The sequence below is a fragment of the Hyperolius riggenbachi genome, chromosome 6 (genome assembly GCF_040937935.1).
Source record: "Hyperolius riggenbachi isolate aHypRig1 chromosome 6, aHypRig1.pri, whole genome shotgun sequence".
Classification (NCBI taxonomy): domain Eukaryota; kingdom Metazoa; phylum Chordata; class Amphibia; order Anura; family Hyperoliidae; genus Hyperolius; species Hyperolius riggenbachi.
This window is the reverse complement of record NC_090651.1, coordinates 377,260,390-377,278,142: the sequence shown is the minus strand read 5'-3', so window position 1 is coordinate 377,278,142 and position 17,753 is coordinate 377,260,390.

Here is a 17,753-nt window from a genome sequence, read left to right as displayed (position 1 = left end):
AGGCCAGGGTGCCACAGGCCACTGATACCAGAGGCGGGACAAGGTCCTCCAGCACCCAAGGCTGAGACACCAAAGTGCGCCCCTCCATCCCTGCCACCCTAGCCGTCACACACTGATTGCTATTAGACTAAGAGGTGCCACAGGGCCCACAACCTCCCCAACACCTTAATCTCTAGTTATCTGGCTTGCAGTCACTGCTATGTATCCCCTTTTCTTATTTCTTTCTGCTTCAAACACAATTAGCAGGGGCGTAGCAATAGGGGGTGCAGAGGTAGCGACCGCATCGGGGCCCTTGGGCCAGAGGGGCCCCGTAGGGCCCTTCCTCAACTACAGTATTAGCTCTCTATTGGTCCTGTACTCATAATAATCACTTCTATAGATACTTTGAATAGTGGTAATCATTAACAAGCTGTTCCCCATCCCTTTCTCGCACCTCTGACACTGTAGTTGCCATAGGCAGGGTTTGGTGCGCCATATCAATTGTTATGTATAGAGTGTTTGGGGGGCCCCACTGTAAAACTTGCATCGGGGCCCACAGCTCCTTAGCTACGCCACTGACAATTAGGAATGACAGCTGAATGAATTGTGCGCCCCCTCCTACACTGCGCCCTGAGGCTGGAGGCCTGGAGCCTCTCCAGCCTATGCCTCGGCCCGGCCCTGACTGATACCACCTATATTTAACCCAAAACACAATTGATGCATAATTTTTTGGAGGTGTCTTGGCTGAAAACTGTCATGTCCCAGTTGTGCGGTTGGACTTTGGACACAATAGCCTCAATTCACTAAGCTTTGTCAAACCCTTTATCAAACATTTGATAATTTACCTCATGGGCAAAATCCAATTTTAAATTCACTATAGTGTTATGGATTTATTGAACGTTTTATCGATAAAACATTTGATAAATAAATAACACCTTAGTGAATTCAAATCTGGATTTTTCCCATGAGGTAAATTATCTAATGTTTGATAAAGTGTTTGATAAAGCTTAGTGAATTGAGGCCAATGTGGGCTGCATGACCGCTGTCTGGAACCTAGGCCTAATGTTAATTGACAGCCATTTTTTTGGGTGGGGATTTTAAGTCCCCACATCATCAATTAGTGTTCCCCTTTAAAAAATAATGATGCTACTTGCCTCATTTACCCTTAAAAAACGTTTTTAACCTCCTTAGCGGTAACCCCGTACAACACTAGCTGCCGCAGAGGATCACATGGCCCCAGGACTTTTTTTTTTTTTTTAAATGGTGGAATACGCTTTAGCTAGCAGTTCGCTAGCTAAGCGTATGCGCAAAGTTGCTCCGTTCCCCTGCGATCGCCCGCAATAATTTCGGCTATACGTACCTCCCAGCGTTCCCACGCCGGCGTAGCCGCCCAATCGGCTCAAGGCTTCGCGATGACAGCGATCGGGATTGCGGCTGATGTCATGACATCGATGACATCATGTTGTCATCTCCGATCGTCGGCATAGCAACGCCGGAAGCCAACCGGGAAACTGCGCTCTCCGCGGGATCGTGGCGGGGTATGTATAGCCAGCGGCGATCGGCGGGCATGGGGGGGACCGGAACACCGGAAAACCTCCTGGCGGACGCCAATGGGGTTAAAGCAATTTAAAGGGAACTTCCGGTTTTTCTATCCGGATATCCGAATCCGCCTGGATAGCCCGGATAATGCGTTCGGATATCCGCATGAACGCGGATATCTGAACATTCGGATTCGGATATTTGGGTATATTTAGGGGTATCCCATTGGTGCCCTAAACCCGAAGCTGAACTCTGGTCTTGTCATCTCTGCTTCCCTTTAATTTGTTGGATAGCAAGTGCATCACTTTAGGATCTTCTCCTTCTGCGAATTCATGTTTTGTTTTGTTTTTTCAGTTATTGGCCTCAATTCACTAAGATCATGCTGGAGATAATAAAGCAAGAGATAACTTGCCACCACACAGTGAGAGAGTTATCTTATCTCTCCATTCCTTAAGTTACCTCCTCTCTAGTTAAGTTACCTCCTCTGTAGTTAAGTTACCTCCTCTATAGTTATTTTCACACGCAGTTAATTAACAGCCTGTCTTTAACGTTAGAATTCTGGAGTTATTTTAAGGATTGAAAAGTTAACTTTAGAGATCTCACCTCAACTTAAAGGGGAACTTCAGCCTAAACAAACATACTGTCATCAAGTTACATTAGTTATGTTAATTAGAATAGATAGGTAATATAATCTCTTACTCGCCCTGTTTTAAAAGAACAGGCAAATGTTTGTGATTCATGGGGGCTGCCATCTTTTTGGTTGAAAGGAGGTGACAAGGAGCAGGAGACACAGTTCCAACTGTCCTGTGTCCTGATAACCCCTCCCAGCTGCACACGCTAGGCTTCAACCATCAAATTCAAAATGTAGAAAAAAAAATTGCACTAAAACAGCAGAAAGAGAACAACAACATCAGAAATCCCATCATGCTTTGCACAGCATCAGGAAAAAAAAGCCCGGGCAGTTTTCTTCTGTGCAGCTAAAAATGAGGCTTGTAAAAGAGAAACAAAGTTCTGATGCTGTGAAACTGTTAAAGAAACACCAAGCCTTTTCAGTGCTGCTGAGTCGATTTTTAGTCCGGAGGTTCACTTTAAAGACAGCAGAGTTACCTTTAGGTTTGCCTGAGGTAAAATGTTTCCTGAATACTACATGCCTTATCACCATGGTGATAGTTGTAGAAAAGTTATTAAAGACAGGAGATAAGCTTAGTGAATTGAGGCCAATGGCCTCAATTCACTAAGATCATGCTGGAGATAAGGCAAGAGAAAACGTACCACCACACAGTAAGAGTGTTATCTTATCTCTTCATTCCTTAAGTTACCTTCTCTGTAGTTAATTTACCTCCTCTGTAGTTATTTTCACACACAGTTAATAAACAGCCTGTCTTTAACTCTGGAGTTGTTTTAAGGATTGGAGAGTTAACTTAAAGACAGAAGAGATAACTTTAGGTTTGCCTGAGGTAAAATGTTTCCTGAATACTACATGCCTCGTCACCATGGTGATAACTCTAGAAACATTATTAAAGACAGGAGATAAGCTTAGTGAATTGAGGCCAATGTCTTCTTCTGTACTCCGCCCTGGGACATATGAGTGAAGTTGCTAAAATGTTGGTGTCTGCTCAAAAATCTGCATGGGGAAATAGATTAACTGTTCCTGTAAATTTTCACAATATGCGCAAACATACATACGTGCACAGCCATCTCAAATTTACATAAGAGAGAACAGAGGCGCCAAAAGGATAAAAGGGGTTTTAAAGGAGCTTAAAAGCCAAAACTTGGTAATTAGAGGAGGCAGTGGTGGACTTACCCCCTCCAAGCAGACACAACACGACTGTACATTCAGTCTATTTATTAACGAACTCCAGATAAAACAAAGCAACGCGTTTCACGGGTCAGCGCCCGCTTCCTCAGGCAATAGAAAAAGGAGTTACAGCTGCAAATGACAGAGATCAGAGGGTATATTGGTTCTGCTATAATACATCCTACATTTAAAACTTCAATCATTGAGTGACAAACATGTGCAAAATAATATAGTACATTGACAGTAAAGGTACAGTATTTTGTATTATAGAATTGTTATGTTGGTGGGCTGTGTTGGTGGGGGGGGGGGGGGGGGGGGGTTTAAAGAATTTGGTAGAGATAGAGAGGGAGGGGAGGGGGGGGGGGATAACCACACAGGGGTGGGGGTTGGGAGAAACCTAGGGGGGGGGGGGACCAAGGGAAGGGTGTGTGTCAGGAGGAGGGAGTAGGGGGGGAAGAGGGGGGAAAAAGAAAAGGAAGGGGTTTGTCTATTGTGGCCATGGGACGTGCAAGTTACAGAGCAAGTAGCATCAGAGGTGACTGTAGGTCAAAGATTGTAAAAAGAGTGTGAATAGCAGCAAAACAAGCAAAACAGTGGCAGCAAAACCGTCATACCCCAGTATCTCAAATTTACAGTTGTGTTCTGTATGCATTTATGAGAAGTCTGCTCTAATGTTTGTGTTTATTCTGAATAAAACTACATTATGCATCCACTCTCCTCATTCTTGTAGGGACTGATCAGGAAAAACGGGAATTCACGTGTATTGCGTGGAATCACAAAAATAAATAAATCATTTCTGTTCATTTTCACCAGAGAAAAATCATGTTTTGGGCTATATTTGCATATCTGCATATGGAAATCAAATAGTTGATTATTATATGAAAATGCATTGCCTATGTAGTAAAAATATATCGCATTTTCACTAAATCATTTTAGGTGTAAAAAGGACTTTGGAGAATTTTCTAACTCAACCCTATGCAGAATATACTGATGCTTTCTATACAAAGTTACTACTACTAGTTATTATTTTTCTTGTATTGTTATTTATTATTTGTTCTTTTTTTTCAGGTAGCAATACATCTTTGTTCGTTAATATCACCATTGTCAGTTCTTCAGGCTCTGGGATGTATGACAATTTTCTATACCTGGGTGGAACTGGTAAGTACAAGGATTTTGCTTTCAGAAAAAAATGTAGAACCTGTCAAAGCATTGACTAAAGCACAATTGAACTCTTGCTGAGAAATCTTAAAGCAAAACTGGGCTAAAAAAATAAATAAATCTACTTTTATATTTGGTGTTTAATTTAAAGGATACCACAACTGAAATGTGACATAATGAGATAGACATGTGTATGTACAGTGCCTAGCACACAGATAACTAGGCTGTGTTCCTTTTTTTCTTTCTCTGCCTGAAAGAGTCAAATATCAGGTATGTAAGTGGCTGACTCAGTCCTGACTCAGACAGGAAGTGACTACAGTGTGACCCTCACTGATAAGAAATTCCCCTTTTTTACCTCTTTCTTGCTCTCAGAAGCCATTTTCTGCTAGGAAAGTGTTTTATAGTTGGAATTTCTTATCAGTGAGGGTCACACTGTAGTCACTTCCTGTCTGAGTCAGGACTGAGTCAGCCACTTACATACCTGATATTTAACTCTTTCAGGCAGAGAAAGAAAAAAAGGAACACAGCATAGTTATCTGTGTGCTAGGCACTGTACATACACATGTCTATCTCATTATGTCACATTTCAGTTGTGGTATCCTTTAACCACTTAAGGACTGCGTGGCTTTTCTCAGATCTGTGCTGGGTGGGCTCTTCAGCCCACAGCACAGATCGTGTAATAGGCAGGGTGATCAGACTTCCCCCCTTTTTTCCCCACTAGGGGATGTCCTGCTGGGGGGGGGGGGATCTGATCGCCGCCACCTGTTTGTGGGTAGCGGGGGGCTCCTCAAAGCCCCCCTCCGCAGCGCTATTCCGTCCTCCCTCTCCTTCCCCTGCTCTCCTCCTTTCTATGGGCGGCACAGTACGGCGATCCATCCTGTACCGCCTCAGATAGGCTTTAGCCTATTAGACGGCGGCGATCCTCGGCCAATCAGAGGCCGGGGATCGCTGATCTGCTTTACGGCACTGCTGCGACAGCAGCGCCGTAGGATGTAAACACCGGGGATTTCTTCCCCGCATGTTTACATTTCGCCTGCGAGCCGCGATCGGAGGCTCGCAGGCTGTTCACGGAGACACCCTCCGTGAACTGACATGGAATGGCCGCTCAAAGGAGCGGCCGTTTCCATGGAAATCCACAAACGACCAGCCGCCGCCTATCGGACACCCGAAGTGAAAATAGACTAATGTAATAAACTATTGTACCTATCTTCCTTCTCCTAAAAATTACTTTTTAATAGGGATGGGACGAATCCACAATTTCTTCGAATCCGAATCCGGATCCGAATCTAAAAAGGTTCTCGAATATCTCGAACCTTTCGAATCCCGAATCTAACGAATCCTGCACATACGAATTGTGCGATCCGTGGTATAGTTGCCCGCAGTATAGGTAGCCAGGCATAGGTAGCGAGGTAAAGGTGCCTTCAGTATAGCTAGCTAGGTATGGGTGCCTTCAATATTGGTAGATTTCAGTATAGGTAGCAAGGTATATGGGCCTTCAGTATAGGTAGCAGGGTATATGGGCCTTCAGTATAGGTAGCAGGGTATATGGGCCTTCAGTATAGGTAGCAGGGTATATGGGCCTTCAGTATAGGTAACAGGGTATATAGAGGCCTTAAGTATAGGTAGGTATGTAGGTAGGTATAGGGGCCTTTAGGTAGGTAAAGGGACCTTCAGTATAGGTAGCAGTGTATAGGGCCTTAAGTATAGGTAGGTATGTAGGTAGGTATAGGGGCCTTTAGGTAGGTAGGTAGGTAGGTAGGTAGGTACGTATAGGGGGCCTTTAGGTAGGTATAGTGGCCTGAAGGTAGGTAGGTAGGTATAGTGGCCGGTAGGTAGGTATAGTGTCCTGTAGGTAGGTAGGTAGTTAAAGGGACCTTCAGTATAGGTAGCAGGGTATAGGGCCTTAAGTATAGGTAGGTATGTAGGTAGGTAGGTATAGGGGCCTTTAGGTAGGTAGGTATAGGGGCCTTTAGGTAGGTAGGTAGGTAGGTACGTATAGGGGGCCTTTAGGTAGGTATAGTGGCCTGAAGGTAGGTAGGTAGGTAGGTATAGTGGCCGGTAGGTAGGTAGGTATAGTGTCCTGTAGGTAGGTAGGTAGTTAAAGGGACCTTCAGTATAGGTAGCAGGGTATAGGGCCTTAAGTATAGGTAGGTATGTAGGTAGGTAGGTATAGGGGCCTTTAGGTAGGTAGGTATAGGGGCCTTTAGGTAGGTAGGCATGTATAGGGGGCCTTTAGGTAGGTAGGTAGGTATAGATGCCTGTAGGTAGGTATAGGGGCCTTTAGGTAGGTAGGTAGGTAGGTACATATAGGGGGCCTTTAGGTAGGTATAGGGGCCTGTAGGTAGGTAGGTATAGTGGCCGGTAGGTAGGTACGTATAGGGGGCCTTTAGGTAGGTATAGGAGCCTGTAGGTAGGTAGGTATAGTGGCCGGTAGGTACGTATAGGGGGCCTTTAGGTAGGTATAGGGGCCTGTAGGTAGGTAGGTATAGTGGCCGGTAGGTAGGTAGGTACATATAGGGGGCCTTTAGGTAGGTATAGGGGCCTGTAGGTAGGTAGGTATAGTGGCCGGTAGGTAGGTATAGGGGGCCTTTAGGTAGGTATAGGGGCCTGTAGGTAGGTAGGTATAGTGGCCGGTAGGTAGGTACGTATAGGGGGCCTTTAGGTAGGTATAGGGGCCTGTAGGTAGGTAGGTATAGTGGCCGGTAGGTAGGTACGTATAGGGGGCCTTTAGGTAGGTATAGGGGCCTGTAAGTAGGTAGGTATAGTGGTAGGTAGGTAGGTGTCGCTCCCCCCCGTGCCTCCTCCGCTCACCCCCACGGCCTCCTCCGTCCCCCGTGCCTCCCCCTTGCATAGAAGTGAGCATTGGCTCACCTAACACCTGGCCGGGATTCCCTACCTGCCGCCAGCGCAGAGCCGCAGACCCGCAGACCTCTTGCTTCCTCCTCTGTTCCCTCTAGTGATCGGCATTTGCATACGCGTCATCACTGAAGCGCCGGGCGGTTACTAGAGGGAACAGAGGAGGAAGCAAGAGGTCTCCGGGTCTGCGGGTCTGCGGCTCTGCGCTGGCGGCAGGTAGGGAATCCCGGCCAGGTGTTAGGTGAGCCAATGCTCACATCTATGCAAGGGGCAAGCGGAGGAGGCGCGGAGGGGTCGGAAGAGGACGAGCGGGGGATCGGCGGTTGCGCGCGGGGATTCGGCGGATTCGTTAAGGGGGAAATGGCGTCGGGATTCGAATCCACGAATCTCGAATATTTCCCAATATTCGAGGGATTCGTGGATTCGCCGGATTCGTCGTCCCATCTCTACTTTTTAATATATTCCACGGTTTTATTTTTAAATAAAAATGTTTAAATCTACTTTTTTAAGTTTTAACTGTTTTATTGTTTTTGCTCAATGACACACTCATTGAAGTATGCCAGAGCTAAAATGTATGAACTATTGATCCCTTTTATCTCTTTCCAGCTCTCAGAAGCCATTTTCTGCTAGGAAAGTGTTTTATAGTTGGAATTTCTTATCAGTGAGGATCACACTGTAGTCAGGACTGAGTCAGCCACTTACATACCTGATATTTACCTCTTTCAGGCAGAGAAAGAAAAAAAGGAACACAGCATAGTTATTTGTGTGCTAGGCACTGTACATACACTTGTCTATCTCATCATGTCACATGTCAGTTCGGGTATCCTTTAATGCAAGGAAACAACCAGTGACCACTCACTGTAATCACTTCAGACATTCATTCAATGCAGAGAATTTATTTTTTTTATAGTTTTTGTTGTTGTTGAGGTAGACGAGGTGGGGAACAGCAGCCTTTGGAGAGTAAGAATCGATTCACCAGAATTCGGTAGGGTGAGGAGTTTCTGGCAGCTGTAATGCTGATGTGGGTCTAACTAATATCCCAAAACTAAGCACAAGCTTGGTCTTCGCTAAAGTCTCTGATGATGATGATTTTGCAACCTCAGCTAAACCTAGAACTGTCCACAGACCGGAGTTATCCGTCAGAAGCACCATAAAGCAAACAGAGCTAAGAAAGCCCTATGTGGAAGAGTATAGTCAAGCAAGCATCAGCCAGTAACAGAATATCCAGAAGAGCATCATCAGGTGGTCAGCCATAAAGTAAAAGAAGGGCATGGTCACATGAGAATTGACCAACCTTGGTTGGTGCAAGTTAAGCACGTCCAGCAAAATGGAACACATGATCCATGGTACACAGAGTAGAGTGTAGAATATTTTGATTAAGAAAGGAGTTTTCTACAGGGAAAACCTTCCCCGAAAGTGCTCAGGAGAGCATTGGGCATCGTTCAGGGTGCAGAAGGTGGCCAGATAAGTTCTGATTTGCAGGAGAAAATCCAAAAATCCACAAGAATTGTGGTCAGACAAGCAGTGGTCAACAACAAAATATTCATTAGACCGTGAACAGATAAGCAGTGGTCAGCAATGTAAGATAGCCATACACTGGTCGATAGTCACCAGACTGACCAACAGACGGGGAACCTTTAGGCATAGGCAGTACAGGCCATTGCCTGGAATGCAATTGGTCCTGGAGGGCGCCATGTTGCTGGATAAAGCCCTGCCCCCCATTTAAGCCCTGCCCCAGGACTAAGCCCCGCCCCATGGTTGTTCTATTACTTGCTTCTACTGCATCTACTTAGCGTAAGTTGCCAGCAGCTTACACCTCTGTGCCTTGTTCATCCTTCTTCCCCCCTTCTTCCCCCCTTTGTGCCTCCTTCTGTCCCTTTTGTGCCTCCTTTTGTCTCCTAGTGCCTCCTTGTGTCGCTTGTGCCATGTTTGGCCCCCTGTTTGTCCTTCTGTCTCCCTCTGTGCCTCATTCTGTCTCCTTGTGCCTCCTTATGTCCTCCTGTGCCACCTCTGCCTTCTTCTGTGCCTCCTTGTGCCTCCTTCTGTCCCCCTGTCCCTCCTTTTGTCCTCTTTTGTGCCACCTTCTGGCCCTCATACCTTCTTCTGTCCCCCTGTACAGAACCTCCTTCTGTCCTCCTGTGCCTCCTTCTTTCCTCCTTTGTATCTTATTTCTCACCCCCCCCATTGTGCCTCTTTCTGTCCCCTTGTGCCTCCTTCTTTCCTCCTTTGTATCTTATTTCTCCCCCCCCCCCCCATTGTGCCTCTTTCTGTCCCCTTGTGCCTCCTTCTGTCCTCCTTTGACTTCTTCTGACTCGTGTCAACTTGGCTAGAGGCGCCCCTACCAACAGATATAGCTCCCTCTCTGATCGAATTCCACACTGCTCACAGATTTTCAGTCCAACCGATTCAAAACCTGTGGAGCCGCCGCTGCCACTGCCTGCCTTGCCGCCCTCAGGCCTCCCCCATTCGGGCTCCCCCGACCAGCAGCAATAATGTCACCTGTCCACTGGCGTCAGTCCCCGGGGTCCGTGCTGTCACTTCTTCCAGCGTACGCCGTGCATGCAAAAAGGGCACAGTGAAAAAAGGGCCTGACTGGATAATGCAATGGCACCCGTGGATAACAAAATTGTTTCCAGTACAGGAAGAGTTACGAAACTTCAGTCATCTATGTGAAATAACTTCTCTGAGCTCTGTGACTAATTTAGTCAGAGAGTAGTGCTTTTTTCTAAAGCACTTATCTCAAGCGGTCTCTCACTGTTTCTTGTTTGTTTAAGATTTTTGTTCCAGGAAATTTAAAGGTCATTAGCTCTGCTCTGTTTCATCATTTAACCATTTAATGACAATGTAACGTATTAAAACGTCATGCTTTAGCCTATTAACGGCAACATGACGATTTAATACGTTGCGCATTCCCGCCGCCTCTCCGCACGTGTCCGCGCCGCTACCACCACCTTTTCCTTCGGGATCCCTTGTTAAGTGATTGGGGAAGAGGACCGAGCGGTCCTCTACCCAATTGCAATGCCTGAAGTGAATGGACGTGACGGCGAACAGCGGCCACCTCCATTCATAAAACAGGAAACTGTTTAAGTTTAATAAAGTGGAAAAAAAAAGAAAGTGATCACTTCCTTAACGGGAGAGTGTTCACTAGCGCCATCTTGTGGCCAAAACGTATATTACACATACAAGCACAAACATACTATGTAAAATACACAATGTTAATAAAATAAATAAATTACACCCCCCCCCCCCCCTTAAAAAAAAAAACACTTGTAAAAAAAAATGAGCTTAAAATCAATAAATAAATAGTTGACTGAGGGAAAATTAATTTTATTTTATTACATAGGAGTTTGTAATTGTGGCTAAAACAAAAAAAAACAACAAAAAACAGAAAAATAACACCTATATTTCAAAATAATATATTGTCGCCATACATTATGATAGGGACATAATTTAAATGGTTTAATAATCAGGACAACTGGGCAAATAAAAAAGTGTTAGTTTTATCCACAGGAGAATGTTTAATTTTAAAACTATAATGGCTAAAAACTGAGAAATAATGATTTTTTTCCATTATTTCTGTATTTTTCCCATAAAATGCATTTAGAATAAAAAAATTCTTAGCAAAATGTACTACCCACAGAAAGCCTAATTGGTGGCGAAAAAAACAAGGTATAGATCATCTTCTTGTGATAAGTAGTAATAAAGTTATTAGGGAATAAAAGGGAGGAGCACTGACAGGTGAAAATTGCTCTGGTCCGTTAGGGTAAAAACCCTTGGGGGTGAACTGGTTAAAATACAGATAGTTATCTGTAAACTACAAAGATGATGCAATGTTATAGAAAAACAGCTATACAATCTTTTCTTTGCAACTAATATTCTATTAATTATCCGTGTTACACAAACAATTCATTATATATATATATATATATATATATATATATATATATATATATATATATATATATATTGCACTTCAGTGTTACTGTAATAATGTGATTGCTTATTATTGGAGTACATTATTAAAATATACTTTTGAAATATTTATCTTGTGGATTTTCCCCCATTTTTAATGTGAACATTGTTTTATCCTTTTAATGCTTCTGTGTTCCTGATACAAGTATCACTAGTCCACCTTTGGCGGAGGGGTCTACCTCCGTTCTTCCTGCCTACAGAATATCCGGTTCGGCCTATCTGGATGAGCTTTCTCGTCCAGATAGGCACTGCTGCTTTGCCTGCGTAGTGCGCGCGATCGGGCGCACGCCCGCGCGTGCACTAGCCGCCCGCCGCTAGCCCCTCGATCAGTGAATGGGAATATAATTCCCATTCACCGATCTAACTTCCCCGCAGAAATACCGACGCTTTCTATCCAGAGAGCGCGGTATTTCTGCCCCCAGGAAACTTCTGCTCAGCATTTTAGTTCCTCGATGCGAGATCGTTCGCATCCAGGACTTTTTTCACTGTGGCCATCTTGTGGCCAAATAGTAAACTGCACCCACATACATTTTTAATTAAAGAATTATAATATTTTACATTTAAAATAGGCAGTTTCCCTCCCACACCAAAAATTACCCACATACATTTTTTTTTATAAAAAAGTAAATAAAAAAAATACAATAAAAAAAACAACAACAACATAAATAGTTACCCAAGGGTCTGAACTTTTTAAATATGCACGTCAAGAGAGTATGTTATTATATTATTTAAAATTATAAGCTTATAAATAGTGATGGACGCAAATTGAAAAAATGCACCTTTATTTCTAAATGAAATATCGGCACCATAAATTGTGATAGGGACATCATTTGAATGGTGTAATAACCAGGACAGATGGTCAAATAAAATACATGAGTTTTAATTACGGTAGCGTATATTAATTTTCTAAAACTATAATGGCCAAAAACTGATTTTTTTTTCATTTCTTTCTTAATCTTCCTGTTAAAATGGATTTAGAAAAAAATAAATCTTAGCTAAATGTACTACCCAAAGAAAGCCTAATTAGTGGCAGAAAAAACAAGATATAGATCAATTTATTGTGATAAGTAGCAATAAAGTTATAGCCGAATGAATGGGAGGTGAACGTTGCTCGGATGCATGAGATTTTCGGCACTGCGGCGCTGAACCAGATATATATATTTTTTTTTGTAACACAAATTTTTATTGTACAGTTTAAAAGTTTAGACATGATACAAATAAACCATGAAAAAGAATCAAGACGTAAACAAAAAACATAGAGTAGATAATGACCGTGTCCATGAAGATAGAAAAGTATAACGGCTTCTCAATCTGGACATTCAAACAGACTCCAAGTCATCATAGTTTCAAACAAAAAAAAGCACCCATGGTTCATGATCCAAACAATCACAACTGCATGTAGCAAGAAATATATATAAATTTTATTTAGGACGTATCCAGCAATAAAAACAACCAAATCTCTAGCGTTGAGTGAGAGGGGATGTATAAGTAATAAACGAATGGGTAATAAATGTTACAGTGCTGATGGGGCAAGTGTCCAGACAATGCATAACATTGCACAGTTTACTGAACAGCATGTACTAATAAATACAACTATCTCAATTATATGCACGGTCTAACTGTCAGAAAAACAAATTGAAATAAAATGAACTCCTCACCGTTCCAACAGCACTGCCCCTCTGTACACTCGCCGGAGAAAAAGGACCTCACATGTATCGCACCACCTGCGGTGCTTCTTCGGAGATAAAACATTAAAAAATGAACCGTCTTAAATATAGCGCTGACATCCGCCGAACGATGCAGGAGGCGTGGCCACACCCCCTATGCGTCACTCAGCTACGTGACCTCGAGGTCGCATAGGCTGAGCGGCACACACCCGATGATGCTGTATGCAGAGGGTCAGTGCTTACGAACGGCCGGAAAAAATTATAAATAAATCAAACAGCTACATGCTGGAAGGCGATTGTTACAATAATAATAATAATCATAACGTACAAAATCATTAATAAATACGGAAGTATGTGGGACTGTCAATGAGTATATATATATATGTGTCCCATTAAGCGCCACCGTGTGGCCAGATTTAACATTAGCACATAAGGTTCTATACACAGTCGACATTATTGAGTATTCAGGACATCTGGAGGTAAAAAATTGTATTGCACCAATTATTCAAATGGAAATACACACATTGTGCAAAAATCTGTGTGTAATTACACCCACAAAGAAGGAATAATAAATTACTAAGTATCCAAATAAAGTGCAAAGTGCAGTCAATAAAGTGAATAAATATTGAAATATATATCAAAAATTATAATGCAAATTCATGAAGTGAGAGGAAAGTGTCTTGTGCTTGAACTTGATTGTAGATCCCGGCGATATACCAACTGGATCCCACAGTTAAACATCACGTGTAGAGAAATGTTGAAATCCTAAACCTAGTAAACAATTTAAGCCTCAGTAAATCCAGTTAAAACTTAAAAGACTACAAGATACTAACAATATATGGTTATAATAAAGTACCGACCTTCGTGCAGACTCAGCATAAAGTGATATAGTGCAAATCAGTGCAAAATCAGACTCCCATAGTCGGTACCTACCTACCGACATATCGGAGAACATGTGAAAAAAATGCAATCTAATGTCAGTACTCACTTCTGACAATTGGAACCAAGTGTGAACAACTAAAGTGACGAAGTGTTTGAAAATTTGCTCATGTCATACTCACAAATGACATGGGCAAAGTGATTAAAATATTGTGCAAGCCTCCACAAGCACAGCCAATACTACCATTGACCAATGTGTGTTTCCAACGTGAACCACCACACATCTTAAAAAAAAAAACCTACTCCAAAGTGCGATATATATCTTAAAATACTCACTTATCAGAAACTCCTATATACACATACACATCACCATGGTGATATGTGGGCATCTCATTTACAAATTTTAATTACTAAAGGTAGTGTCATCGATTGGGATATACATATTAACCTGTAGATAACAAAACAGAGTTCATTAGTATGATGACACTATACACTCAAGTAAGGACACAAGCCAAGAGGGAACATATTCTATTGAGGCAAGAAACATGAAAAACTGGCATCCTCATTAAGACCCTTGGGACTCTTAGTTTGTAATTTAAATATCCAACGTAATTCGGCACGTAACAGCTTATTAACAACATCACCACCTCTATTATCAATCCTAATTGTTTCAAGTCCACAAAACAACCAATCCCTAAGAGACCCTTGATGTGCATTCAAAGCATGAGTAGCTAGGGTCGTGAGTGTTTTTCCTCGTTCTCTGTCCCTGGCAGCTAGTTTGACAACCGATTGATGCTTCTGTAATCGAGTCTTCAAGGCATTCTTGGTCTGACCAATATACTGCCAGCCACAGGGGCACTGCATCATGTAAATGACAGCTCGAGTTTTACAATTAATAAAATTGTTAATGTAGAAACTTTTTCCATTGTGGCGATTCTTAACTATCCTCGTAGGTCTCATATTGGGACAGACACTACATGAACCACACGGGTGACTACCCTTAGTTGTCTTACTTATACTTGGTTGTTGAAAATGACTATGGCACAATATCGTTTTTAAGGTTGGTGCTCTCTTAGCCGTGAGACTCGGACGATCTGTCAAAAATGGTCTAATATCAGAATCTAGTTTTAGGACATCCCAATGTTTCACTAATATTTTTCGCAAGTCATGCCATTGGTCATTGTATGGCGTGGCTAGCCTGATTATGGGATCATTTCTTCTTTTCTTAGGTCGTAATAATTCCGTCCGTGATAATGCTCTTGCTCTCCTGATGGCTTGTTCAATGGGTTTCCTGGGGTAACTCCTTGATTGTAATCTCTCCTTTAGATCAATGGCTGCCATTTCAAACCCTTCACTATCTGAGCAGTTCCTGCGCAGGCGGATGAACTGTCCTAGCGGAATGTTACGTTTAACCGAGTCCATGTGATGAGACTGGTATTGTAGAATGCTTTAAAAAGGTGGAGAGGCGCTTAGGTGGTATGGGAGTACAGATGGGGATAGTGTGGTTCTTTTCACCCGCTGCTGTTCACTGGCCAGGGGTTCCCAACCACCTCTGGTTGTGTTATAAATGGAGTCTATATAGGTATGAACAGCGCTGAGAGTAGTAGTTGGATAATATAAGCTTTAATAGATTGTTATGGTCTGTATATATTCAGGATAGATTTCAAAGCACAAGGTCAAATGTTAAAAATACAGAATTTAAAATCTGTAAAAAGTCTCACAGCATATAGCTAGAGTGCATATATTGCATGCACGTACCCTGTATGTGTTTAGGATTAATACTCAATCAAAAAAATCCCTATTCAAAGGTACAACAAATATATAAAATCGCATAGCATGTAATTCAAATCCATATATTGCATACAGTTGTGTTATAAATGGAGTGTATATAGGTATGAACAACTCTGAGAGTAGTAGTTGGATAATATAAGCTTTAATAGATTGTTATGGCTTGTGTATATTCAGGATAGATTTCAAGGCACAAGGTCAAATGCTAAAAATACAGAATTTAAAATCTATAAAAAGTTGCACCGCATATAGCTAGAGTGCGTATAATGCATACACATACCCTGCGTATGTTTAGGATTAATATTCAATCAAAAAAAGATCACTATTCAAAAGTTCAAAATATTTAAAATCGCATAGTACGTAATTCAAATGCATATATTGCATACAGCTAACTGGGTTGTTATAAAAGTTGTAAAAGTTCACACCGCATTGGGAGTATTCACCATAAATTCTGTGACAAAGAATGCAATATTCAGTCTACATTCAACTATCAACCCCCATTCACTCCTGAGCCACCCGATGCTGTTTATGCACAAAAATGTGCTAAGAAAAAATAAAATAAAAAAAAAAAAAAATTGGTCAGATAATTCTAGGACCAAAATGTCCGAAAGCAGGGGGGTGGGGGGGGGGGGATGATAAATGATGGATATTCTAGCAGTAGAGACTGAGCTTAGAGTACTTCTCGTGGTTGCGCTTCAATTGCGCTTGCGGAATTCCGCCGGATGTAGATAATGGTGGATCACAAACTTGATGAACGGATCTTTTCCCCGATCAGCGGGGGTACTCACGCTCCTGCAGCTATCCAGGTGTACAGCGGTTGGTGTCGTCCTGTGCGGGGCTCCGAATGTCCTTGTCCGCAATCCAGGTGCGTATCTTCCGCTGGTTGCAGCGCTCCAGTTCCAGTGTAAGTGCTCCCTGACAGCGTGAGAGCTGTGCAGTGTGACAAGAGTCCTTCCGGATTTGCCTAGACGCCGGTGGTATGCTTCCGGGTATGGATGGTGACGTCACCCTTCTAGCGTGTTCACAAGCATTGGGTCTTCTGGTCTGCAGTACCTGATGGCCCTGCTGACACGCTATATCCCTCCAGCTGACGCGTTTCTGCGGTCCCGGCCGCCTTTATCAAACCCCCCTGCTTTCGGACATTTTGGTCCTAGAATTATCTGACCAATTTTTTTTTTTTTTTTTTTCTTCTTAGCACATTTTTGTGCATAAACAGCATCGGGTGGCTCAGGAATGAATGGGGGTTGATTGTTGAATGTAGACTGAATATTGCATTCTTTGTCACAGAATTTATGGTGAATACTCCCAATGCGGTGTGAACTTTTACAACTTTTATAACAACCCAGTTAGCTGTATGCAATATATGCATTTGAATTACGTACTATGCGATTTTAAATATTTTGAACTTTTGAATAGTGATCTTTTTTTGATTGAATATTAATCCTAAACATACGCAGGGTATGTGTATGCATTATACGCACTCTAGCTATATGCGGTGCAACTTTTTATAGATTTTAAATTCTGTATTTTTAGCATTTGACCTTGTGCCTTGAAATCTATCCTGAATATACACAAGCCATAACAATCTATTAAAGCTTATATTATCCAACTACTACTCTCAGAGTTGTTCATACCTATATACACTCCATTTATAACACAACTGTATGCAATATATGGATTTGAATTACATGCTATGCGATTTTATATATTTTTTGTACCTTTGAATAGGGATTTTTTTGATTGAATATTAATCCTAAACACATACAGGGTACGTGCATGCAATATATGCACTCTAGCTATATGCTGTGAGACTTTTTACAGATTTTAAATTCTGTATTTTTAACATTTGACCTTGTGCTTTGAAATCTATCCTGAATATATACAGACCATAACAATCTATTAAAGCTTATATTATCCAACTACTACTCTCAGCGCTGTTCATACCTATATAGACTCCTATTGTAGAATGCTGTTAACTGCTGTCGGTTTTCGAAAAACTGTTGTTGTGATTTCACCTCTCCTATTCTTTTTTATCTTCAAGTCCAGGAATTCTACCTCCTGATCACTGACATTGTAGGTCAAGAAAATATTTAAATCATTGTTGTTGAGTTCTTCAA